This window comes from Leopardus geoffroyi, chromosome D4 (assembly GCF_018350155.1).
Source record: "Leopardus geoffroyi isolate Oge1 chromosome D4, O.geoffroyi_Oge1_pat1.0, whole genome shotgun sequence".
Taxonomy (NCBI): Eukaryota; Metazoa; Chordata; class Mammalia; order Carnivora; family Felidae; genus Leopardus; species Leopardus geoffroyi.
Genome location: NC_059342.1, coordinates 56,193,352 through 56,216,416, shown reverse-complemented (window position 1 = coordinate 56,216,416; position 23,065 = coordinate 56,193,352). Strand labels below are relative to the sequence as shown.

Sequence of the window (23,065 nt, the reverse complement as noted above, 5' to 3'; positions counted from 1 at the left end):
CTTTTCTTTTTTTCTTTTTTTTTTTAAGTAGACTCCTCAAGGAGCTTAAAATCATGACCCTGAGATCAAGACCTGAGCTGAGATCAAGACCTGAACTGAGGTCAAGAGTCATATGCTTAACTGACTGAGCCACCCAGGCACCCTTGGAGCATGTGACTCTTGATCTCAGGGTTGTGAGTTCAAGCCCCATATTGGGTGTAAAAATTACTCAAAAATAAAATCTTTTTAAAGGAAAAAAAAAAGGTCTAAGGGAGAAGCATTTGGGTGGACCTATGGGAAGGGGAATGAAGTACAAAGATCTTTATATCACATGTGTATTAGTTTCCTAGGCTGCCATAACAAAACACCACAGACTGAATGGCTAAAACAACAGAAATTTATTCTCTCACAGTCTAGGGGCTACGATCAATGTGTTTTCAGGTTTGGTTTCTTCCGAGGCCTCTCTCCTTGGCATGCAGATGGCCTTTCCTCTGTGCGTAGATATCTCTAATGTCTCTCTGTATGTGTAAATTTTCTCTACTTATGAGAACACCAGTCAAATTGGATTAGGGCCCATTCTAACAGCCTCATTGTAAACTTAATCATCTCTTTGAGGGCCGTATCTCCAAATACAGTCACATTCTATGGTACTGCAGATTAGGGCCTTAACATGGAAAACTTGGCGGGGGAGCAGGGGGAGTTCAGTCCATAACAACATGTTAATACATATTAGAGAGACACCCCAGAAGAGTCACAGAACAACCAAGTAAACAAAATGACTCAGTCACTTGATAAGTCAGTCTGTCATTGACCACTCCAGAGCAGGTACAATGGTCCATAAAGTAACCATAGTGGGACTTTTCATGAGTCCAACAGCATAGATTCACACTCACCAAGCTTTTCCCATTTCCCCAAATTGTCAAAGAAATGTCATCAGTTTACACTAAAACCAATGTGTATGAAGGTTCTTACCAACATTTTAGTTTTTTTCTTACCAACATTTTAAATTACCAATCTTTAGGTTTTGCCAGAGAGGGGATAAATGACTTTATTGGATTTTAATTTGTATTTCCTTGTGTTTGTATTTCTTACATTTATTGACCATTTGTGAATTGCTTGCTATTACTCCTGCCCATATTACTATGGGATTGTTCCCCTTTTCCTTATGGATTTGTAAGACTGTCATATATTCTATAATTTGTAACTAAACCAAAGTGAGTTCTCTCCTTGGTGAGTCAGAAACTGCATCAGGTTGAATTGTCACACAAACTTCATTTGCAGCAAATGAGATCATGAGAAATAGCTTCCAAAGCTGTGACTCCCCAAGCAATGGTGGATGGGTTCCTCTTACTTAGGCTTAGGATGATTATTTACTTAGGGAAGTCTTGTCACTGTACATAGAGGCGGACATAAGATTGCAGATGAGCCTTAAGAAAACATACACACATTGTATGCTATGTAAATGAGGATTGTGCTCCCCTCCTTCTGCAAAGATTTTAGTATTATAATGAGATAAAGGTAGTTGTCAGTCATTCTAGAGGACACTTCAGGCACAGGCATGAGTCCGGGTTTAAGTTCAAACTGGTCTGGGTGGTCTGGGCCAGCTGGAGGTCTCGTCAGGTTTGTTGCAAGGGTGCTTTTGCTTTCCATTTGCCTGAGTTAAAAGATAAGCTGGAAAGAAGAGCTTAAGGAGAAATATGGGGCAAAGGTCAGTAAGTACAAGCAAAAGGGGAGTAAAGGTCAGGTCTTGGGGTCTAGCTGGTGACAACATTAATCATCTGATTTGTTGATAATTGTGAATTGCTTGCTATTGTTCCCGCCCATTTTACTATGCAGTTGTTTCCCTTTTTCTTTCTTTCATTTTTTTTTTAAGTTTATTTATTTATTTGAGAGAGAGAGACAGCACAAGCGAAGAAGGAGCAGAGAGAGACGGAGAGAGAATCCCAAGCAGGCTCTGTGCTTACAGCGCAGAGGCTGACGAAGAGCTTGAACTCATGAAACCATGAGATCATGACCTGAGCCAAAACCAAGAGTCGTACACTTAACCGACTGAGCCACCCAGGTGCCCCAAGATTTTATTTTTAAAGTAATCTCTATACCCAATGTGGGGCTAAAACTTACAACCCCAAGATCAAGAGTCACATGCTCTACTGAGTGAGAGCTCCTCCCCTTTTTCTTCTGGATTTTTAAGAGCTGTCACATATTCTATACATTAATTATCTGTTAAATGCAATAAAAAAATATAATTTGCCTTTTAAGTTTAATGATGTCTTTTTTTTTTTCCTTTTTTTATTCCTACCTAATTAAATTAAATGGATTAAGAGTTTATCTACAGGCACCTGAGTGGCTCAGTCTGTTAATCATCCATCTTCAACTCAGGTCATGATTTCATGGTTCAAGAATTCAAGCCCTGCATTGGGCTCTCTACTGTCCGTGCAGAGCCTGCTTCTGATCCTGTGTCTCCCTCTCTCAAAAATAAATGAACATTGGGGCACCTGGGTGGCTCAGTCAGTTAAGCGTCCGACTTCAGCTCAGGTCATGATCTTGTGGTCTGTGAGTTCGAGCCCCATGTCGGGCTCTGTGCTGACAGCTCAGAGCCTGGAACCTGTTTCAGATTCTGTGTCTCCCTCTCTCTCTCTGACCCTCCCCTGTTCACTCTCTGTCTCTGTCTCAAAAATAAATAAATATTAAAAAAAAATGAACATTAAAAAAAATTTTTTTAAAGAGTTTATCAAAAAAGAGATTCTAACTTCTACCAGAGGAATAGATGGTACTGGACTTGCCTTCTGGTAACAAAGAACCAGAAAAGTGGACAAAATATATGAAAGAACTATTTTCAGACCTTGCACTAACAAGCAGTGTGGGACTATGACCCCTAGGGTAGGAAAACAAAGAAGATAGGCTCAAGCAGCATGTGAATAGGGTGAAACTCCAGAAGGTTGATCCTGGTCAAAGAACTTATCGAAGACAAAGTCAGACACTAGTTAAAGTGGTAAGGACAGATCTTAACCAGTAATATACTATTGCAATAGGGAAGAGAATCCAGTATGAATTGAACTCAACTTTGATCAGTACAGAGATGGATGAGCATTTTATTTATTTTTTTAAAGTTTATTTATTTTGAGAGACAGAGCTTGCTCACATGAGCTGGGGGAGGGGCAGAGAGAGGGAGAAAGAGAGAATGCCAAGCAGGCTCCACACTGTCAACACAGAGCACCACTTGGGGCTTGATCTCACAAACCATGAGGTTGTGACCTGAGCAAAAATCAAGAGTGGGACGTTTAACCAAACGAGCCAGCGAGGTGATTCCAAATTAATTTTTTTTTTTTTTTCAACGTTTATTTATTTTTGGGACAGAGAGAGACAGAGCATGAATGGGGGAGGGGCAGAGAGAGAGGGAGACACAGAATCGGAAACAGGCTCCAGGCTCTGAGCCATCAGCCCAGAGCCGACGCGGGGCTCGAACTCACGGACCGCGAGATCGTGACCTGGCTGAAGTCGGACGCTTAACCGACTGCGCCATCCAGGCGCCCCCAAATTAAATTTTTTTAATGAAGAAAAAATACTTTTTCAGCTAAACAAAAGCTGAGAGATTTATTACCCTCAGATCTGCCAAAAAAATGTTTAAGAAAGTTCTTTATTTCTTTATTTTTGGAAGGTTCTTTAGACAAAAATACGATGATACCAGATGAAAAAGAGAACCAGAAATTGTAAATATGTGGATAAAAACAAAAGATACATAATTTGTAAATATATTTAAGAGATAAGTGACTGTTGGGGCACCTGGATGGCTCAGTTGGTTGAGTGTCTAACTCTTAATTTTGGCTCAGTCCATGATCCCAGAGTCATAGGATGGAGCCCCTCATCAGGCTCAGTGCTGAGCGTGGAGTCTGCTTGAGATTCTTTTTTTTTTTCTCTCTCTCTCCCTCCCTCTGCCCTTCTCCCCTGCTCACACTTGTTCTCTCTCTCTCAAAAGAATAAAAAATGAAAATAATAAAAATTTAAAAAGATAACTGGCTTAAAAATAAAAAATAAAAGATAATTGTTCATTTTTTTTAGCATTTTATTTTTAAGTAATCTCTGCATCCAACATGCGGCTCAAACTCACAACACTTCAGATCAAGTCACATGTTCTAAAACAAAAGAAAAAAAGAGTCACATGCTCTATTGACTGAGCCATCCAGATGCCTGATAATTGTTTATTTTATTCTATTTTATTATTATTTTTGTTAATGTTTATTTTTGAGAGAGACAGAGACAGAGCATGAGTGGGGGAGGGGCAGAGAGAGAGGGAGACAGAATCTGAAGCAGGCTCCAGGCTCCAAGCTGTCAGCACAGAGCCTGACACGGGGCTCGAACTCACAGACTGCGAGATCATCACCTCAGCCAAAGTTGGATGCTCACCCAACTGAGCCACCCAGGCGCCCCTTATTTTATCTTTTTTAAGTTTGTTTATTTATTTTTAGAGACAGAGAGAAAGTGTGCACAAGCACATGTGAGAGAGTGAGAGAGGGGCAGAGAGAGAGGGAGAGAGAGAGAATCCCAAGCAGGATCCCCAATAATTAACTGTTTAAATAAAAAATATAGAGGGACACCTGGGTGGCTCAGTTGGTTAAGCATACATCTCTTGGTTTCAGCTCAGGTCATGATCTCACAGTTTTGTGGGTTTGTAGAGCCTGCTTGGGATTCTCTCTCTCTGCCTCTCCCCCTCCCATGTTGTCTCTGTCTCTCTCAAAATGAATAAACTTTTTCATAAAAAATTTAAAAATATAGAAATGTATTTTTAGTTAGACTCCACACCCAACATGGGGCTTCAACTCACCACCCTGAGACCAAGAGTCGCATGCTCTACCAACTAAACCACGTGCCCCAGTAAAGATATACTTTGTAGTTTATAACATAAGTAGAAAAAAATGTATTATAGTAACAATAGAAAGAACAAAAAGAAAAGGAAATGAGGGGTGCCTACCTGGCTCAGTTGGTAGAGCTTGTAACTCTTGATTTTGGGGTTGTAAATTCAAGCCCCACGTTGAGTGTAGAGATTACCTAAAAATAAAACCTTTTAAAAACTAACCATAAAAAAAGAAGAGAAGGAAATGAAGAAGGAGAACAGAGAATATAGAGGACAAAGAGCAATAAGGTATGTTTAAACCGTATCAGTAATTACATTGAATATTAATGGTCAAGAGTTTCCACTTCCGGCATGAAAGCATGAAGATTTCAGTGGAAACTGGTGAAAATTATTTTAAAACACCAACAACAATATTAAAATCTATGGAAATGGCTGTAAGAGCTTAAGCAAAGAAACATTTATTAAAGAAAATCTGCTAAAACTCTATATAAACCGTGACAGTCTGTGGTATTTGAGCCAAGATGGGGCGGGGCACCAAGGTGGCTCAATTGGTTAAATGACTCTTGATTTCAGCTCAGGTCATGATCTCACGATTTGCGGGATTGTGGGATCAAGCTTCACATAGGGCTCTGAGCTGACAGTTGGAGCCTGCTTGGGATTGTCTCTCATCTCTCTCTCTCTGCCCCTCCCCCTGCTCATGTGCTCTCTCTCTCTCTCTCTCTCTCTCTCAAAATAAATAAATAAACATTTTTTTAAAAAGAGAGAGAAAGAGGGGCACCTGGGTGGCTCAGTCAGTTGAGCGTCCAACTTCGGCTCAGGTCATGATCTCACAGGTCATGATCAGTGCGGAGTCTGCTTCAGGTCCTCCGTCCCTCTCTCTCTGCACCTCCCCTGCTGGTGCACTCTCTCTCAAAGATAAATACATGTTTAAAAAAGAAAGAGAAAAAAATTCATCCTCTGTCCCCCACTCCCAGCTTAGTGAGACAGAAACTCTTCTCTAAACTGGTACAGCCAAGAACAAAAAGGTCCCCTCATACACCAGCTCCCAATCAAAGGGCTATCTTCTTGGAAGGGACAGCACACCAGCATTTCTCATTCTGCCCCCAGCTATCTGTTGCCAGTGCTAAGGTCTGGGTGAGAGCAGGAAAATAGAGGGGGGATTCCCTTCTTCTGCCCAGCCACCACTCCTTGGATGTGGTACAGATGAGACTACTGGGACCCAGATTGCCCTTGTGACTCATGGGCGGGGGTTCTGGGCAGAAAGGCAACTGAAGGAGATGTGGGCCTGCTTCCTCCCCTCATCCACCAAGCACTCAGCTTTTAAAGTGGAGATGTCACTCAGAAGTATACCACTGTGCTTGCCCCCAGCACCAGAGTCATGGCTCAGAGATTTTGACAAGGGGAGAAGCAGACTATAGAACTGTGAGTTCCAATCATTCCCCGAAGAAATTGACTTCATTTGCAACTGACTATGGAGAAATTCAATCCTAAAAGCACCCTCAAAAACAGTGGAAGTTGTGGCAAAAGGCTACTGAGAGGGGATTGATAGTTTCATTGACAATATACGCTAAAATATATGCTAGCTATAACGCCAGAGAGAAATAGGGAAAGATATACCTAGAAAGATCCCTCTTCAGGGCACCTGGGTGGCTTAGTTAGCTAAGCATCTGACTTTGTCTCAGATCATGATCTCATGGTTTTAGAGTTTGAGCCCCACATTGGGCTCTCTGCTGTTGGCAAGGAGCCCGCTTCGAATTCTCTGTTCCCTTCTCTCCCTGCCCCTCTTCCAGTCATTCTCTCTCTCTCACTCTCTCTCAATAAACAAATAAATATACTAAAAAAAAAAAAAAAAAAAAAAAAATTGAAAGAACCATCCCTCCTGGGGTTAGAACACTGACTTCAGAAACTATAACTTCAGGGAGCCCAAATTTGATTGGATTTCTCTGTGAGGCAATTTATGCCCTAGTACTGTTGAAAATATAGCTATCAGTGGACAATTAGTGGAGCTTAATTGCTGTGTGTGATCAGAGAAAGAGATAGTGAAAGAGAACCAAAAAAAGAAAAAAGCAGGGAACAGAAATTGCCTGTGAGAGTAGCCAAATTTGAGATTTAACCAACAAAGACTTCAAAGTGGCCGTTATAAATATGTTTAAAAAACATAACAACACAGAGAAAAATAGCTGATTAAATTTTTGTAGCAAGGAGATTACAAGATGAACTTAGGACATGTTGTGTAGAGAATCAAAGAAGCTTTCAAACACTGATGAAGTTATGTCAAAAGTTCACAGAAGTTGATCTTGAAGGTGTTCCAACCGATCAAGCTAAATCAATTTGAGAACTGAAAAAAATGATAATTGCTACTGAATGAAACACACTAAATCTCTAAAAACCCATACCTGCAAATGGTATTCAAAGAGATAAAGCCAGAAAAAAATTATTTTTCACCTTTTGAAATAGCTACAAATCAAGCAGAAAGAATTAAATATCTTTTCATTGGGAACCATATTTCATTGAAACTAAATTGCCCAAGGGTCACCTGGCTGGCTCAATCAGTATGCATGCAATACCCTTTTTTTAATGTTATCTATTTATTTTTTAATGTTTATTTATTGATTTTGAGAAATAATAACATAAAAATGTTATTATTTATTTATTTGTGCATGCACGCAGGTGGAGGAGGGACAGAGAGAGAATCTCAAGCAGGCTCTGCAGTACCAATGCAGAGTCTGATGTGAGCCTGAACTCATGAGATCATGACCTGAGCCAAGATCAAGACTGCGAGGTTTGGGGTGCCTGACTGGCTCAGTTGGTTTAGCATCCGACTTCAGCTCAGGTCATGATCTCACGGTTCGTGGGTTGGAGCCCCGCATTGGGCTCTGTGCTGACAGCTCAGAGCCTGGAGCCTGCTTCAGATTCTGTGTCTCCCTCTGTCTGCCCCTCCCACATTCACACTCTGTCTGTTTCTCTCTCTCTCTCTCAAAAATAAATTAAGAAAAAGAAAAAGAAAAAAAAAAAAAAGACTTGGAGGTTTAACCAGCTGAGCACTCAAGCACCCTGAGCATGAGACTCCTAATCTCAAGGTTGTGAGTTCAAGCTCCACGTTGGACATGGAGCCTACTTAATTAAAAAAAAAAAAAAGAAGAAGAAAAGAAAGAAAGCAAGAAAGAAAAGAAATAAACTTAATTGCCCAAGCTGAGAAGAGAATATTCTTCTTTATCAAAGATGACTGGCTAATAAAGGTATACATAATGAAAATAGTTGAAAAACTATTATTTTCCAGCACTTAATTAAAAGATTATTAATTGGGGAGGGTGACCTGGATGGCTCAGTTGGTTGAGATCAGACTTCGGCTCAGGTGATGATCTCACATTTTGTGAGTTCAAGCCCCACATCAGGCTTGATGCTGTCACTGCAGAGCTCACTTTGGATCTTCTGTCACCCTCTCTCTCTGTCCCTCCCCTGCTTGCTTGCTCTCTCTCCTCAAAATAAACATTAAAAAATGATTATTAATTGGTACTAATCATTTAGTGAATGGTTAATAGGGAACTGGACATTTGTATGTCCAAAGCAACCCCACTCAGATGACTTCCTGGTGGCAAGGTGAAGAAAAATATAATTTTCCAGTAGAGGGATCAAGCTATCATTTCACTCAGTCCAGTGATTAGCAAGGTCTAACTCTTCATTAATGGTGGTACAAACCAGTCTTATGTATTTCCTTAAGTGGTAGGGGGTAGAAAATACACAACATCACCCATAAAGTATGTTGGTTAAAAATGTTTAACTTGACCTAAGTATCTATCAACAGATTAATGGATAGAGAATAAATGGTATATATATTACATATTTATACATATATACATATATAATATATATACCATTGAATATTACTCAGCCATAAAAAAGAATGGGATCTTGCCATTTGCAATAACATGGATGGACCTAGAAGATATTATTTTAAGTGAAATAAGTCAGTTGGAAAAAGGCAAGTACTAATTACCTTATGATTTCACTTCTGTGTGGACTCTAAGAAACAAAATAAATGAACAAACAAAACAGAAACAGACTCAAGGTTAGGAAACAAACTATTGGTTACCATAGTGGGGATGGCTTAGTGGGGCAAGTGAAAATACAACACAATAAATAAATCACAGGAATGCAAAGTACAGCATGAAGAATATAGTCAATAATATTATAACAACTTTGTATGGTGACAGATGTTAACTAGACTTATCATAGGGGTCATTTCTTAATGTATAAAAGTGTTGAATCACTATGATGTACACCTGAAACTCATACTGTATGGCTATTGTATGTCAATTACACTTAAAATTTAAAAACACTTAATTTGAACTAATCAAGCCTTTACATCTAACCTCTACTTATAGGAAATAGAAGAACAAATTTAATACAGCTCATGAAAGCAATCAGAAAAATCCAATAAATGGGACAATATACAGGTAAACTGGCCCAGGTTCTTTAACAAGTGAGGGTAATAAAAAGAAAGAAAGGAGAGAACAGAAAGAAAGAGAGAGAGAGGGAGAGATGGAAGGAGGAAGAAAAGAAAAGAAAAGAAAAGAAAAGAAAAGAAAAGAAAAGAAAAGAAAAGAAAAGAAAAAAGAATGGTTAAAGTGGGGCACCTGGGTAGCTTAGTTGGTTAATCATCGACTCTTGGATTCGGCTCAGGTCATGACGTCAGGATTCGTGAGATTGGAGCTGACAGCACAGAGCCTGCTTGGGATTCTCTCTCTCTGCCTCTCTCTGCCTCTGTCCCACTTGCACTCTCTCTCTCTCTCCTTCTCTCAAAATAAAAAACTTTAAAAAAATGGTCAAAGTGGTAAATTACAAAATTAAATTTATACTTTTCAAATTATTATTTTAAATTAAATAAAGTACTATGAAAGTATGCAAATTGATCTGAAGTGTGCTCTTGATTAAATTTACTTTTGACCTATATTGTCACTGTAGGTTAATATTCACCATATCTAAATGAACTAAAAGTTATGAAAGGAACACTATAGGTCAACATGTTTTTATTTTGTTTTGTTTTTTTTCAGGCAATCTCTGTTTTTATTCTATTTTAGAGATATAGATCATGTACACAGAGGAATATTTGACATATTTGTACAGTTTAAAAAATAACAAAATGTACAATAAAATACATTAATAAATAGAACAAAACAATAATTTTGAATACGCTTGTATATTCCTCCATAATCTCATCTTCTCCTCTTCAAAATGAAACTATAGTTCAGATTTTTATTATTGCTTTCTAAAATGCTTTTAACCACATAGGTATGTTTTCCTAAGTAATATATTGTTTAGTTTTGTTTTATATAAATATAGTCATACTGTATATATCTTTTTTTTAATTTAGTTCTTTTTTTAAAGTCTATTTTAAGAGAGAGAAAGAAAGAAAGCACACGTGTGCAAACTGGGGAGGGGCAGAGACAGAGGGAGAGAGAGAGAGAAGCAGGCTCCACACTGTCATTGAAGAGCCCAAATCACGGCTTGATCTCACTACTGTGAGACCATGACTTGAGCCGAAACCAAGAATGGGACACTTAATGACTGAACCACCCAGTTGCCCCCACTACTGATTTTTTTTAATTACTAGATTTTATTGAAGAAGTTATTGTATCATGAATTTTATTTCAAAAATTTGTAGTACAAACGTTGGGATGAATGGCTAGTACTTTGTGTTTACATGGAAATGAACTGATGAAAATGTCTCAGGGGTGTGATGAAGTTACTGTTCAATAAAAGCATCCTCCCAGGGGAGAAGAACTGAACATTTAAAAATTTAAATAAATAAATAAACAAATAAATAATTTGTAGTACAAAATGGTATACAGTGAAAAGTAAGTCTCCTTCCCGCAGACACCCCTGAATCCTCAGAGTTAACTGATGTTATTAATTTTTAAAATTTATTTATTTTGGGGCACCTGGGTGGCTCAGTCGGCTGAGCATCCGACTTCGGCTCAGGTCATGATCTCGCGGTTTGTGAGTTCGAGCCCCGTGTCGGGCTCTGTGCAGACAGCTCAGAGCCTGGAGCCTGCTTCGGATTCTGTGTCTCCCCCTCTCTCTGCCCCTCCCCTGCTCACACTCTGTCTCTCCCTCTCTCTCAAAAATAAATAAAAATTAAAATAAAATAAAATAAAATAAAATAAAATAAAATAAAATAAAATTTATTTATTTTGAGAGAGACAGAGCCCAAGCAGGGAAGGGGCAGTGAGAGATGGAGAGAAAGAGAATTCAAAGCAGGCTCTGCAGTGTCAGCACGGAGCCTGATTTGGGGCTCAGACCCAGGAACCATGAGATCATGACCTGAGCTGAAATGAAGAGTCAACTGAACCACCCAGGCGTCCCAGATATTATAAATTTCTTATGTAAACTTTATACAAATGAAAGCATATTACATACAATATACTGTATTTTTCTTTCTCTTTTATTAATTTACTTTGTATCATAGAGTCATTACATATTAAGACATTCTACCTTATTCTTTTCTCTCTTTTTTTAATGTTTATGTATTTATTTTGAAAGAGAGAGAGAATGAGCGGGAGAGGGGCAGAGAGAGAGAGAGGGAGAGAGAGAATCCCAAGCAGGCTCTGCACATTCAGCATAGAGCTGGACTTGGGACTCAAATTCATGAACCATGAAATCACGATCTGAGCCAAAATCAAGATCTGGTCACTTAACTGACTGAGCTACCATACACCCCTCCCCCATTTATTTTTAAAGTTTGCTTATTTAAGAGAGAGAGAAAGAGAGAAAGAGAGAGCAATAGGTGGAGGGGAAGAGAGAGAGGGAGAAAGAGAGAATCCCAAGCAGGGTCCACATTGGCAGTGCAGAGCCTGACTAGGCTCAAAATCACAAACCATGAGTTCGTGACCTGAGCCAAAATCAAGAATTGGACACTTGACCAACTGACACACCCAAGCACCTCTACCTTATTCTTTATGTTTCATAGTATTCCATTTTATTAATGTATCAGAATTCTATCCATTCATTAATTCAACAAGGTTTTTTGTTTGTTTCTTTCTTTTTTTGCTATCTATCCACTATGCCCAGAGATGGATGCAAGTAGATGGGGGTGGGAGGACACTTAGGGAACAGCAAATATAAACAGGTCTAAGACAAGAATATGCTTAACATGAAGGTTCCCCAGGTGGCTCAGTCAGTTGAGCGTCAGACTTCAGCTCAGGTCATGATCTCATAGTTCATGGGATCAAGCCCACGTCAGGCTTTGCACTGACAGCTCAGAGCCTGTTTTGGATTCTCTGTCTCCCTCTCTTTCTGCCCCTTCCCTGCTCATGCTCTCTCTCTCTCTCTCAAAAATAAACATTTTTTTAATTAAAAAAAAAAAGAATATGCTTAATATGTTCAAGGAGTAGCAAAGCCAGTGTTGGTGAGAAACAGTGAGGGAAAATGAAAGCGGAAGGGAAGAGATGGAAGAAGTGGCCAGGAGTGAGATCATGCAGAGTCTTGCAAGATCATAGAAAGACTTTGATGTTATTTTATTTATTTATTTATTTATTTATTTATTTATTTATTTATTTATTTTAGGGACAGACAGAGAACACAAGCAGGGGAGAGGGACAGAGGAGAGGAAGAGACAATCTTAAGCAGGTTCCACACTCAGTACAGAGCCTGAGATAGGGCTCGATTCCACCATCCTGGGATCATGGCCTAAGCCGAAATCAAGAGTCAGATGTTGGGACACTCAGGTCATGATCCCAGGATCATGGGATCAAGCTCCATGTTGGGCTCTGTGCTGAGCATAGAGCCTGCTTAAGATTCTCTCTCTCTCTCTCTCTCTCTCTCTCTCTCTCTCTCTCTCTCAGGGTACCTGGGTGGCTCAGTTGGTTAAGCATCCAACTTCGGCTCAGGTCATGATCTCAAGTTTCATGAGTTCGAGCCCTGTATCGGGCTCTGTGCTGACAGCTCAGAGCCTGAAGCCTGCTTCAGATTCTGTGTCTCCCTGTCTCTCTGCCCTTCCCCTGCTCACACTCTGTCTCTCTCTCTTCCTCTTGAAAATAAATAAACATTAAAAAAAACAAAAGATTCTCTCTCTCTCTCTCTCTCTCTCCCCCTCTTCCCCTCTCCCTGCCCACTTGTGCTCTCTCTCTAAAATAACTAATTAATTAATCAATTATTTATTAAAAAATAGTTATAAAACTGGTAAGATTTGCTGATAGATTTGAAACATTAGCTGGAATCAACCAATGTAGACCTGATTCCAGGCTAAGTACAACAAAAGTCCATAGTTTAGGTTGTCCTGAAGCACTGGAATACTTTATATGTGTTAGTAACATGAGAGTATGAGGGATTGCCGGGAGGAGGTAGGCATGTAAGCGAGAACTAACATTTCTGTATCATCTGTGCGGTAGTGTTCAGACATTGCAAGTAACGGAAACTGATTCTGTCTAATATGATACAAAAAAAGAAGTCATTGGAAGGAAACACAAGTGCTGACAGTCTTGAAAGAACAGCTGAATCACCAGGCCTTAAACAACACAAGAACCAGATGGCTTCAGGAATCTAGATGACAAGAACTATCGGATGGTCTCTTCAGGTTGCCTCCTGGCGTGAATCAACTCCAACCATTGTCCATCTCTGATTCACCCTTCAAACAATGCAAATTTAGGAATTAATGGTCTGGCTAGCCTCAATTGGGTCATATGCCCACTCAACCAGGACAGAAAGGCGTCTTGACTGACAGATCTACCATTAGAGTATGCCGCCGGAGAAAGGTAGTTCCCAAAGGAAAAATCGAAATATGCTACTAGGAAGACGGAAATCCAATACTAGTACTGGCAAAAACAGTAGGTTCCACCACAGCTTAGCACGCATTTGGCATACACATACATTGTCTCATTTATTCATCACAATAACCCTATGTGATAGATTCTAACATCTCTCAGAAAGGCTCAAAGAGATTGTGTAATTTAACCAAGCTGGTGAAGCAACTAGGCAGTATAACCAGCATTTGAACTAAGGTCAAAATCTTGCTTTCAAAATCCCTGCCCTTTCTGTTACACCACAATATTCCACTGGGTAGAAGATTAAATTTCTACTATTCCTCACTTTTCCCATGAGTAGAAAGAAGTAACTACTTGCTCTGGGTCTCCTGAGTGGCTTGGCTATCCAAGCTAACAGGTCTGCAGAGTAGCCAGGGCTCTCTTGGAAGTGAGTGGCTAGCTATTCCCTTTATTTCTTCTATCATTGATTAGAAGAGAAGAAGAAAAAGAAATAGTCCGATGAAGTAGATATTAGCCATTTTTCACCTGCTTGATACGTTCCCTTTTTTTGTTTTTGTCTTTGTTATTTATTTTGAAAGAGAGATAGAGAGCAACTGAGGGAGGGGCAGAGAGAGGGAGACAGAATCCCAAGCAGGCTCCACACTATCAGCGCAGAATGCAGGGCTAGAACTCACGAACCGTAAGATCATGACCCAAGCCGAAGTCAGGAGTCAGACACTTGACCGACTGAGCCACCCAGGTGCCCCCTGTTCCTTTTTTTCTTTTCTTTTCTTTTCTTTTCTTTTCTTTTCTTTTTTTTTTTCTTGATAGAGAGAGAGCGCACTCACAAGAGGGACAGAGGGAGAGAGAGAATTTTAAGCAGGCTCCAAGCTGGGCTTAGAGCCCTGACTCAGGGCTCAGTCCCACAACTCTGATATCATCACCTGAGCTGAAATCAAGAGTGGGACGCTTAACCAACTGAGCCATCCAGGCACCCCTCAAATGCTTAATATGTTCAAAGCATAGTGCTTTATATCCATCTTTGCATTTAATTCCCTTAATAGTCCATAAGATAGACAATATTATTAATCCAAATGTACAGTGAAGGAAACAGGTTTAGAGAATGGAAGTTATTGCCCAGTGTCACTGGCTTTCAAGACTAAGTCCATCTAATTCCAAAACTGGTGTTCTAAACCACTATGCTGCACTGAGTTCTCCTGCTGTGTTTGGACTGAGGCTAGAGGACCTTCACTTTGCCAACCACTCTTGGTGAGAGGAGGTGGTCTGTTTTCTCACTGACATAACAAGGGAGTCAGATTTGCTTACTTCTGAAAGGCCCTTCTAACTCTGATTTCTGCTTCCACTGACAAGACAAAGGGCTGAGTTCTATGTTACACAAAGAGTTCAATTCTGTGTTATCCAAATTGTTTCCTAAAAACTACCTGAAATTAACATTTGTACAGTGCTTTGCAGAGTACTTCAGACATCAATTCCTCAGAGGATAGAGATCTTTGCCACTGTACCTCTGGGTCCCAGAAGCAGCCTAGTTATTAGGTGACTGAATGTGACTCTCCTGATTGTAACTCAGGCCAGAAGGTTCACCAGGAAAAGGAGGAGCATTTCCAACTAGTGAGAGCAATTGGAAGGAAAAACTGTGAACTCATGCTGATTCCCTGGGGGCATTACACTCAGAAACAAAATGAATTTCTCATAAAACACAGAAGGAAGGACAAGGTCCTCCTTAATGTACTTTGTGCCCTGACCAACCAGGAACTCTGAACCTGTGGCTTATTCCAGTAAATAAGGGGGCTCCCTGGGGTCACCTGGCTAGCTCAGTCCTTAGAGCATGAGACTCTTGACCTTGGGGTTGTGAGTTCTAGTCCTATGTTGGGCCTAGAGATTATTATTGTGTTTTTTTTAATGTTTATTTACTTTTGAGAGAGAGAGGGAGGGGCAGAAAGAGAGGGAGACACAGAATCCGAAGCAGGCTCTAGGCTCCAAGCTGACAGCACAGAGCCCGATGCGGGGCTCGAACTCATGAACCCTAAGATCATGACCTAAACTGAAGTCAGACACTTAACTAGCTGAGCCACCCAGGCGCCCCTAGAAATTATTTTTAAAAAAGAGGGACTCTCAGGGTGCCTGGGTGGCTCACTCAGTTAAGCGTCCGGCTTCGGATCAGATCATGATCTCATAGCTGGTGAGTTCAAGCCCCAAGTCGGGCTCTGTGCTGTCAGCTTGGAGCCTGGAGCCTGCTTCGGTTCTGTGTGTCTCTCTCTCTGCCTCTCCCGCACTTACGCATGCATGCTCAAGGTCTCGCTCTCTCTCTCTCTCTCAAAAATAAACATCAAAAAAATAATTAATAAATAATTTTTAAAAAGGTGGGGTCTCTGGAAGACTGAGGGTGGAGAGGTGGGGGGCAAATGAGTCTTAGAAACGGCTGGGTAGAGTGAACAGTACTGTATAAAAAAGAGAAGTTGAATAAGAAAAGCAGGCCACTTTTTGCAACAAGCAACTCTTTTCCTTTCCTATTCTTCTTGCTGTCATCTTTAGCTCTATATTCTTTCTTCCCCATATGCTTTTTAAATTAAGTTTATTTATTTATTTTGAGAGGGGGAGAAGGGGCAGAGAGACAGAGGGAGAGAGAGAATCCCAATCAGCCTCCATGCTGTCAGCACTCTTCCTCATATTTTGGGGAGACTAGGGAAGAGTAGATGAAGTTGAGGGGAAATTGCTGCTCAATGGCAAAAAAATTAAAAATTAAAAAAAGATACAAGAACTTAAATCAACTTTCTCCTCATTCTAAATGATAAGTAGGAATTGGAAAAATCCAATTTTGCTCATGATTTTTCACTATAGGGAATACATTTTAACCAGATCAATATACTGCCTTTACTAGAATTCTGCTGTAATGTCACTACCTGTATTTAAGTGTAGAAAAAATATTCCCATGCTCACTCTGATGACTCAGCCTTGAATTTAAGTTAGGACTGCAAAAGGGAGATAAAGCTGCAAAAGTTTCCATGGGGGTGGGGAGGTTTCACTTTTTCAGCCAGAGTAGGTTTACACCCACATGCAGCTCTTGGATTTTGGTTAGTGGCCAAGAGGGAGCTGATGTCAAATGGTCCTCTGATGTTAGCCAGTCCCCAGAGTATCAGGGGGCACAGCTGGGCGGGTGTATTTCAGCCTAGAGCTCCATCTCCCAGCCCTCTAAAAAAAGTGATCCCATAGCCAGATGGTAGGGGATGGGGAGTGGGGAAGGCTGGAGAAAGGAAGAATTAGCCAGATTAACACCTGGTTCCTTCACCAGAGCAGGGGCTCATGCATGAAAGCAGGACACAGATGGTCTTCCAAGTAATTAGAGAAATTAAATCCCCAGTATTTTTAATCCCTGCATGGCCAGACTGCTAAAAAAAAAAAAAAAAAAAAAAAAAAAAAAAAGGAAGATGTGAAAAGTCCTTTGAATCTTTGCTTGGGCAACGTGTTACATCTTGATATTCCTTTCCAGCAGTAGAATTTCTCATCTTCCTTTTTTACAATACCCTGAATCATGTTTGTTTATTTTTAATGTTTATTTATTCATTCTGAGAGACAGAGAGTACAGGGGAGGGGCAGAGAGAGGAAGAAGGAGAATCCCAAGTTCTGTGCTGACAGCTGTGGAGCTCAAGGTGGAGTTCAATCCCCAAACCTCAGATCATAACCTAAGCTGAAATCAAGAGTCAGACCTCAACCAACTGAGCCACCTGGTGCCCCTGTTTTGTTTTTTAAGTAATCTTTATGCCCAACATAGGGCTCAAACTCACACCCCATGATCAAGAGTCACATGATCTTCCTACTGAACACACCAGGTGCTCCCCGGACCTTTGTGAGTATTGATCACACCACTACAGAGAGTGAATGATGCCCTAACAGTGTGATAGAGGGGAAAGATTGGGTGGCAATTGGTAAGGTTTTAGTCCTGTCTCTGCCAGTAATTTGCTGTGTGTCTTTTGCAACTTGCCTTACCTCATTAAACCTTACATTCCTCTTTATTTTTTTTTTAACTTTTTAATGTTTGTTTATTTATTTATTTTTGAGAAAGAGACACACACCCAGAGCACAAGCAGGGGAGGAGCAGAGAGAGAGGGAGACACAGAATCCAAAGCAGGCTCCAGGCTCTGAACTGTCAGCACAGAGCCCGATGCGGGGCTCGAACTCACGAACCTCAAGATCATGCCCTGAGCCAAAATTGGATGCTTAACTGACTGAGCCACCCAGGTGGCCCAAATTCCTCCTCTTATGAACGGGGGTAATACTGTTTGGTTTTCAGAGTGTTTGAAAGGCTGAAACAGAAAAGTGCTGTGATATTTCGAAAAGCATAAAGTATTACAAAATAGAATAAAATATGATTTTATCCATCTTCTCTTCTAATCATTCTTTTTTATTTTATTTTATTTTATTTTATTTTATTTTATTTTATTTTATTTTTTAATTTATTTATTTTTGAGAGAGCGAGTGAGCACAAGTGGGGGAGGGACAGAGAGAGAAAAGAGAGAATCCCAAGCAGGCTTCTACTGCCAGTGTGGAGCCCGACACAGGGCTCAAATCTGTAAACCACGAGATCATGACCTGAGCCGAAACCAAGAGCTGGACACTCACTCAAATGAGCCACCCAGGCGTCCCGTTGTTCTTTTATATTTTAAATGTATAAATGAGTCCCTCACCCTAGATCCTTACTCCCAACAAGGAAGTTGAACTGGATCATGCAATGATTTCGGAAGGCACCAAGCATGAACTGAAATTGATCTGAAAAGACATAGATAAGAGGGCCATGATTTAACCGGTTTCACGGGGGCATGTGTTCACTCATTCACACAACAAATAAGGCAGAAGTGGAGGTGTTCTTTTCTGCTGCTACAACAGCTTGTAAAGGCCTCTGGCCAGCTGCTTTATCTAACTACCATGCTGAACAATCGGTTGGTGCCGGGTAGGGAAAAAGTAGTTGTCACTCTGCTTTTTGAGCAGGCATAGGGATGCTGGTTTGGAAGATTTTTAAAAACATCTCCAGTTGCTTGGAAGCATCATTCACAGGTTAAAATATAGCAAGTAGTTGGGTTTTTCAGACTAGCAAATATATATATATATATGTATATATATATATATATATATATGCACACACACACACACACACACACACAAATACACAAAGATTTATTTATTTAAGTAATCTCTACACCCAACGTGGGGCTCAAACTCATGATGCCAAGGTCAAGAGTAGCACACTTCACCAATTCACCAACTTAGCCAGTCATGTACCGCACAGTAGTAAATATTTAGTTTAATTAAATTTTATTTTATTATTATTATTTTAATTTTAACTAGGCTCCACACCCAACATGGGGCTTGAACTCACAACCCTGAGATCAAGAGTCACATGCTCTGCCAACTGAGCCAGACAGGCACTTCTAGCAAAATTTTTTTTTTTTGATGAAAAAAAGTTTATTTATTTATGTTGAGAGAGAGAGAGCAAGCAAGCAAGGGAGGGGTAGAGAGAGAGGGAGAGAGAAAATCCCAAGTAGGCCCCACACCCAATGCAAAGCCTGACACACCCAACTCAAAGCTCGACCTCAAGAACTGTGAGATCATAACCTGAGCTGAAATCAAGATTTGGATGCTTAACTGACTGAGCAACCTAGGCTCAGTCCCCCCTAGAGCCCCCTAGAGGGCCCCTAGAGGGGGCTCTAGCAAATATTTTAAACATTAGTAATAGTCAGTGTTAGCTAGGATGTGAGAAAATGGACACTCTCACAAGCAAAGTGTAAATTAGTAGAATCTTTGTAGGATGATGTAGCCATAACCGTTCCACTCCACCCCAAATTTCACAACAGAATCAGGCTAGAGATGGGAAGAGGGATATCCCTTGATGCTGAAAGTCCATTTTATTATAGTTCTTAACATATTTAAAGCATTTTCTAATTTTATATGCAATCTGATATAATTTAATAATATGTATATAATCATATATCCATTTGACAGATAAAGAAACCAAGGTTCAGATTTATCCCTCTGATTTGTTCAGAGTCTCACTGTTAACAAGTGGTGGAGGCAGGATTAAGACCCTTAAACTCCAGGTGGTACCCTTTTCCTAAAGAACAAGATGGGCAGAATACAAAGGAAGGACCTCTTTGCTACAATGGACCAACAATAGTTTCTGGAATAAATAAATGTTTTAAAAAAGAAACATTTGGGTAGGCATACCATATGCCAAACGATCACCCAGGGAGTTGAGAAATGGTTTTGATGTCCCCTGTGGATTGTAAAAATGTGTTTGGTTGCAAGTAACAGAAACTCTACTCAAACTGCAGGAGAGTCCCAGACAGAGTCATCAGGGATGGTTTCTATCTCTTGGTTCTGTTTTCCTCAGTGTTGACTATATTCTTAGATAGGCTTCCCCCATGGGACTGCAAACTGATTCCAGCATCTCCAACCTTACATTGTTCTAGTATAATAACCCCTGCATTTGAAAGCCTTTTCCCCAATACCTCCAGTTTTGGCCAAAACTAGATTATGTATCCAATCCTAGAGTCAAATGGCTGGGTCAGCTCCAGGCCAAACCATGTGAACTAAAATTAAGAGTAAAATCAGAATTCTGTTACCAAAAGCACAGCTACTGTGAAGATCAAAATAATACTTGCAACACCCTGTAAGGTAATGTGGAAAAGTTAGAAGTTTTGATGAAAAAAAAAAAAAGTTTTGATGGAAAAAGGACATAAGGCATTTGTGATTTCCACATTGAAAACTTCTTCAAATTCTGGGGCTCCTAGGTGGCTCATTTGGTTAAGTGTCTGACTTCGGCTCAGGTCATGATCTCACAGTTTGTGAATTTGAGCCCTGCATTGGTCTCTGTGCTGACAGCTCAGAGCCTGGAGCCTGCTTTGGATTCTGTGGCTCCCTTTCTCTCTGCCCCTCCCCCACTCCTGCTCTGTCTCTCTCTCTCTCTGTATCTCAAAAATAAATAAATATTTAAAAAAAAATTTTTTAAAGACTTCTTCAAATTCTCTTTTATGGAAGGAGAGAAGGCTTCCCAGGAGCAAGACAGCTCCTTTATTCCCCACAAATCTGATTGTACTAGGAAGGCAATGCCCTCTGCTCACCGTGACAAGGAAGAGGTGCCTGTCTACTGCCTGGCCAGATGCCTACTGCCTCACTGTACTCTGAGGAGAGCTTCTGAGGGAGGAAATGGTTTCTGTCCTTAAGGCTATTTTACTGGCAGCTGGAATTAGCAGGAAAAATACAGAAGGTATGAGTTCATTAGTATGTCTAGAGCTAGAAATCTGGAACCAGTGGGATATGAAAGAACAAAGGTGTGTATATGTAAACATTTACGTATAACTATAACAAAAGGAGAATGGATTAGAAGAAAGGAAGTGAAGGCAAAAGAGAGAAGAAAAAAGAGACAGTTTGGTTTTCTAAGTAGGTTTTGTATTCTCATTGTCTTTCTTCCCTTCTTCCTCCTTTTCTTTTTTTTTTTTTTTAATGTTTATTTATTTTTGAGACAGAGAGAGACAGAGCATGAACGGGGGAGGGGCAGAGAGAGAGGGAGACAGAATTGGAAGCAGGCTCCAGGCTCTGAGCCATCAGCCTAGAGCCCGACGTGGGGCTCGAACTCACGGACCGCGAGATCGTGACGCGGGCTGAAGTCGGACGCTTAACCGACTGAGCCACCCAGTCGCCCCATCCTCCTTTTTTTAGTTAGCATATTGACTAGACAGAGACAGAAGTATCAGTGGCTTAATCAAGGTGAAAATTTCTTTCTTTCACAGGTAAAAGTCTGAGTTGATAAACCATGAAAACTGGTCAGGTGAGAGGCTCTGCTCCCCAAGGTCCTCCTCAGACTCAGTTCTGTCCATCTTTTTACCCTACCCATGGTATTAGCATTCTCATCCACAAGGTCAAAATTGACTCACCATTACTACATCTCAAAGAGAGGAAGAGAAGGGTTAGCAGCTTCCTATTAAATGTGTGACCTGAGAGTTGCCAAGATCATTTCAGCTGGCTTCCCTTTTGGCTAGAAGGTAGTCACGTTGTCCTACCCAGCTACAAAAGAAGTTAAAAACGTAGTAGAGTTGGGGCACTTGGCTGGCTCAGACAATGGAGCATGCAACTCTTGATCTCAAGGTTGTAAGTTCAAGCACCATGTTGGGTGTAGAGATTACTTAAAAATAAGATTTTTTAAAAAAATATGGTATAGCTGACAGCCAAGCACCCAACTAAGCTTAGGGGAATCCATTACCAACTGAAAGATGGGCATATTGGGGAACAATCACTGTCCTTTACCCTTCCAATCAAAGCCAGTTTCTACCCATTGTTCCCCCTTGAAACTCTTCACATCCTTCAAGAATTAGCTTATGTGACCTCTTTTAAGAAGTCTTTCCAGGGGCACCTGGGTGGCTCAGTCAGTTAAGTGTCCAACTCTTGATCTCAGCTCAGGTCTTTTTTTTTTTTTAATGTTTCTATTTATTTTTGAGACAGAGAAAGACAGAGCATGAGCAGGGGAGAGGCATAGAGAGAGGGAGACACAGAATCCGAAGCAGGCTCCAGGCTCTGAGCTATCAGCACAGAGCCCGACGTGGGGCTCGACCTCACAGACCGTGAGATCATGACCCGAACTGAAGTCAGACGCTTAACCGACTGAGCCACCCAGGCGCTCCTCAGCTCAGGTCTTGATCTCAGGGTCATGAGTTCAAGCCCCATGTTGGGCTCTGAGCTGAATGGGGAGCCTACTTAATAAAATAAAAAATATGCCATTCCAGATCCTCTTGTTCCACTGAGTTCCCATAATTCCTTAGACTCTATGGTATTTTAGTTAGATGGGTTCTCCTACTAGTCTATGAGTTCCTTGAGGACAAGGATGAGGTCCAAAACAGATCTCTGCCAACCACCACACCTACCACACAATAGGGCCTAAAAGAGAAACTTCTTCTCTTTTATGGACATTTTGCGAGTAAGCTGGAAATCTTAGCATGTTGAAAAATTAGAAACCCCTAAATTCTTCAGTGTCTACTTCCTAAAAGCAAGGATTTTCTTCCACGTAACCACATTTTTTTTCTTCTTTGTTGTTTTAAATATGGAACACCACAAGTTCGTGTGTCATCCTTGCGCAGGAGCTGTGTTAATCTTCTCTGTATCCTTCCCCTTTTAGTACAGGTGCTGCAGAAGCAAGCACTACATAACCACATTTTTAAATTATAATTTGACAGAGATCTCCTTAAATGCCTAGAGGAAAGGAAAGAAGGGAGGGAGGAAAAACAAAAAAAGGAGTAGATTAGAAAAAGAATCTCCAGGTCTTTGGAGTAACCTGTGTTTGGATCACTCCTTCCTTCAGGCTTAGCCAGGTTGTTTACAACTCTGCCTTAACTTCCACTTCCTGCTTGCCCTGAGCCTAAAGATCAGCCAAACGTGAAAGCTTATGGTCATCTCAGTTCTCTTAGCATGTGTTCTTCTTTCCCCATGC

At 40.6% G+C, this 23,065-nt stretch overlaps 1 non-coding gene across 1 annotated transcript; it reads right to left on the bottom strand.

Annotated features, from left to right (window-relative positions):
* Positions 1 to 22,672: 22,672 nt before the first annotated feature.
* On the bottom strand, positions 22,673 to 22,777 carry LOC123593959. The gene has a single exon (XR_006710633.1). It is a non-coding gene; the product is annotated as a U6 spliceosomal RNA (small nuclear RNA).
* Positions 22,778 to 23,065: the final 288 nt, after the last annotated feature.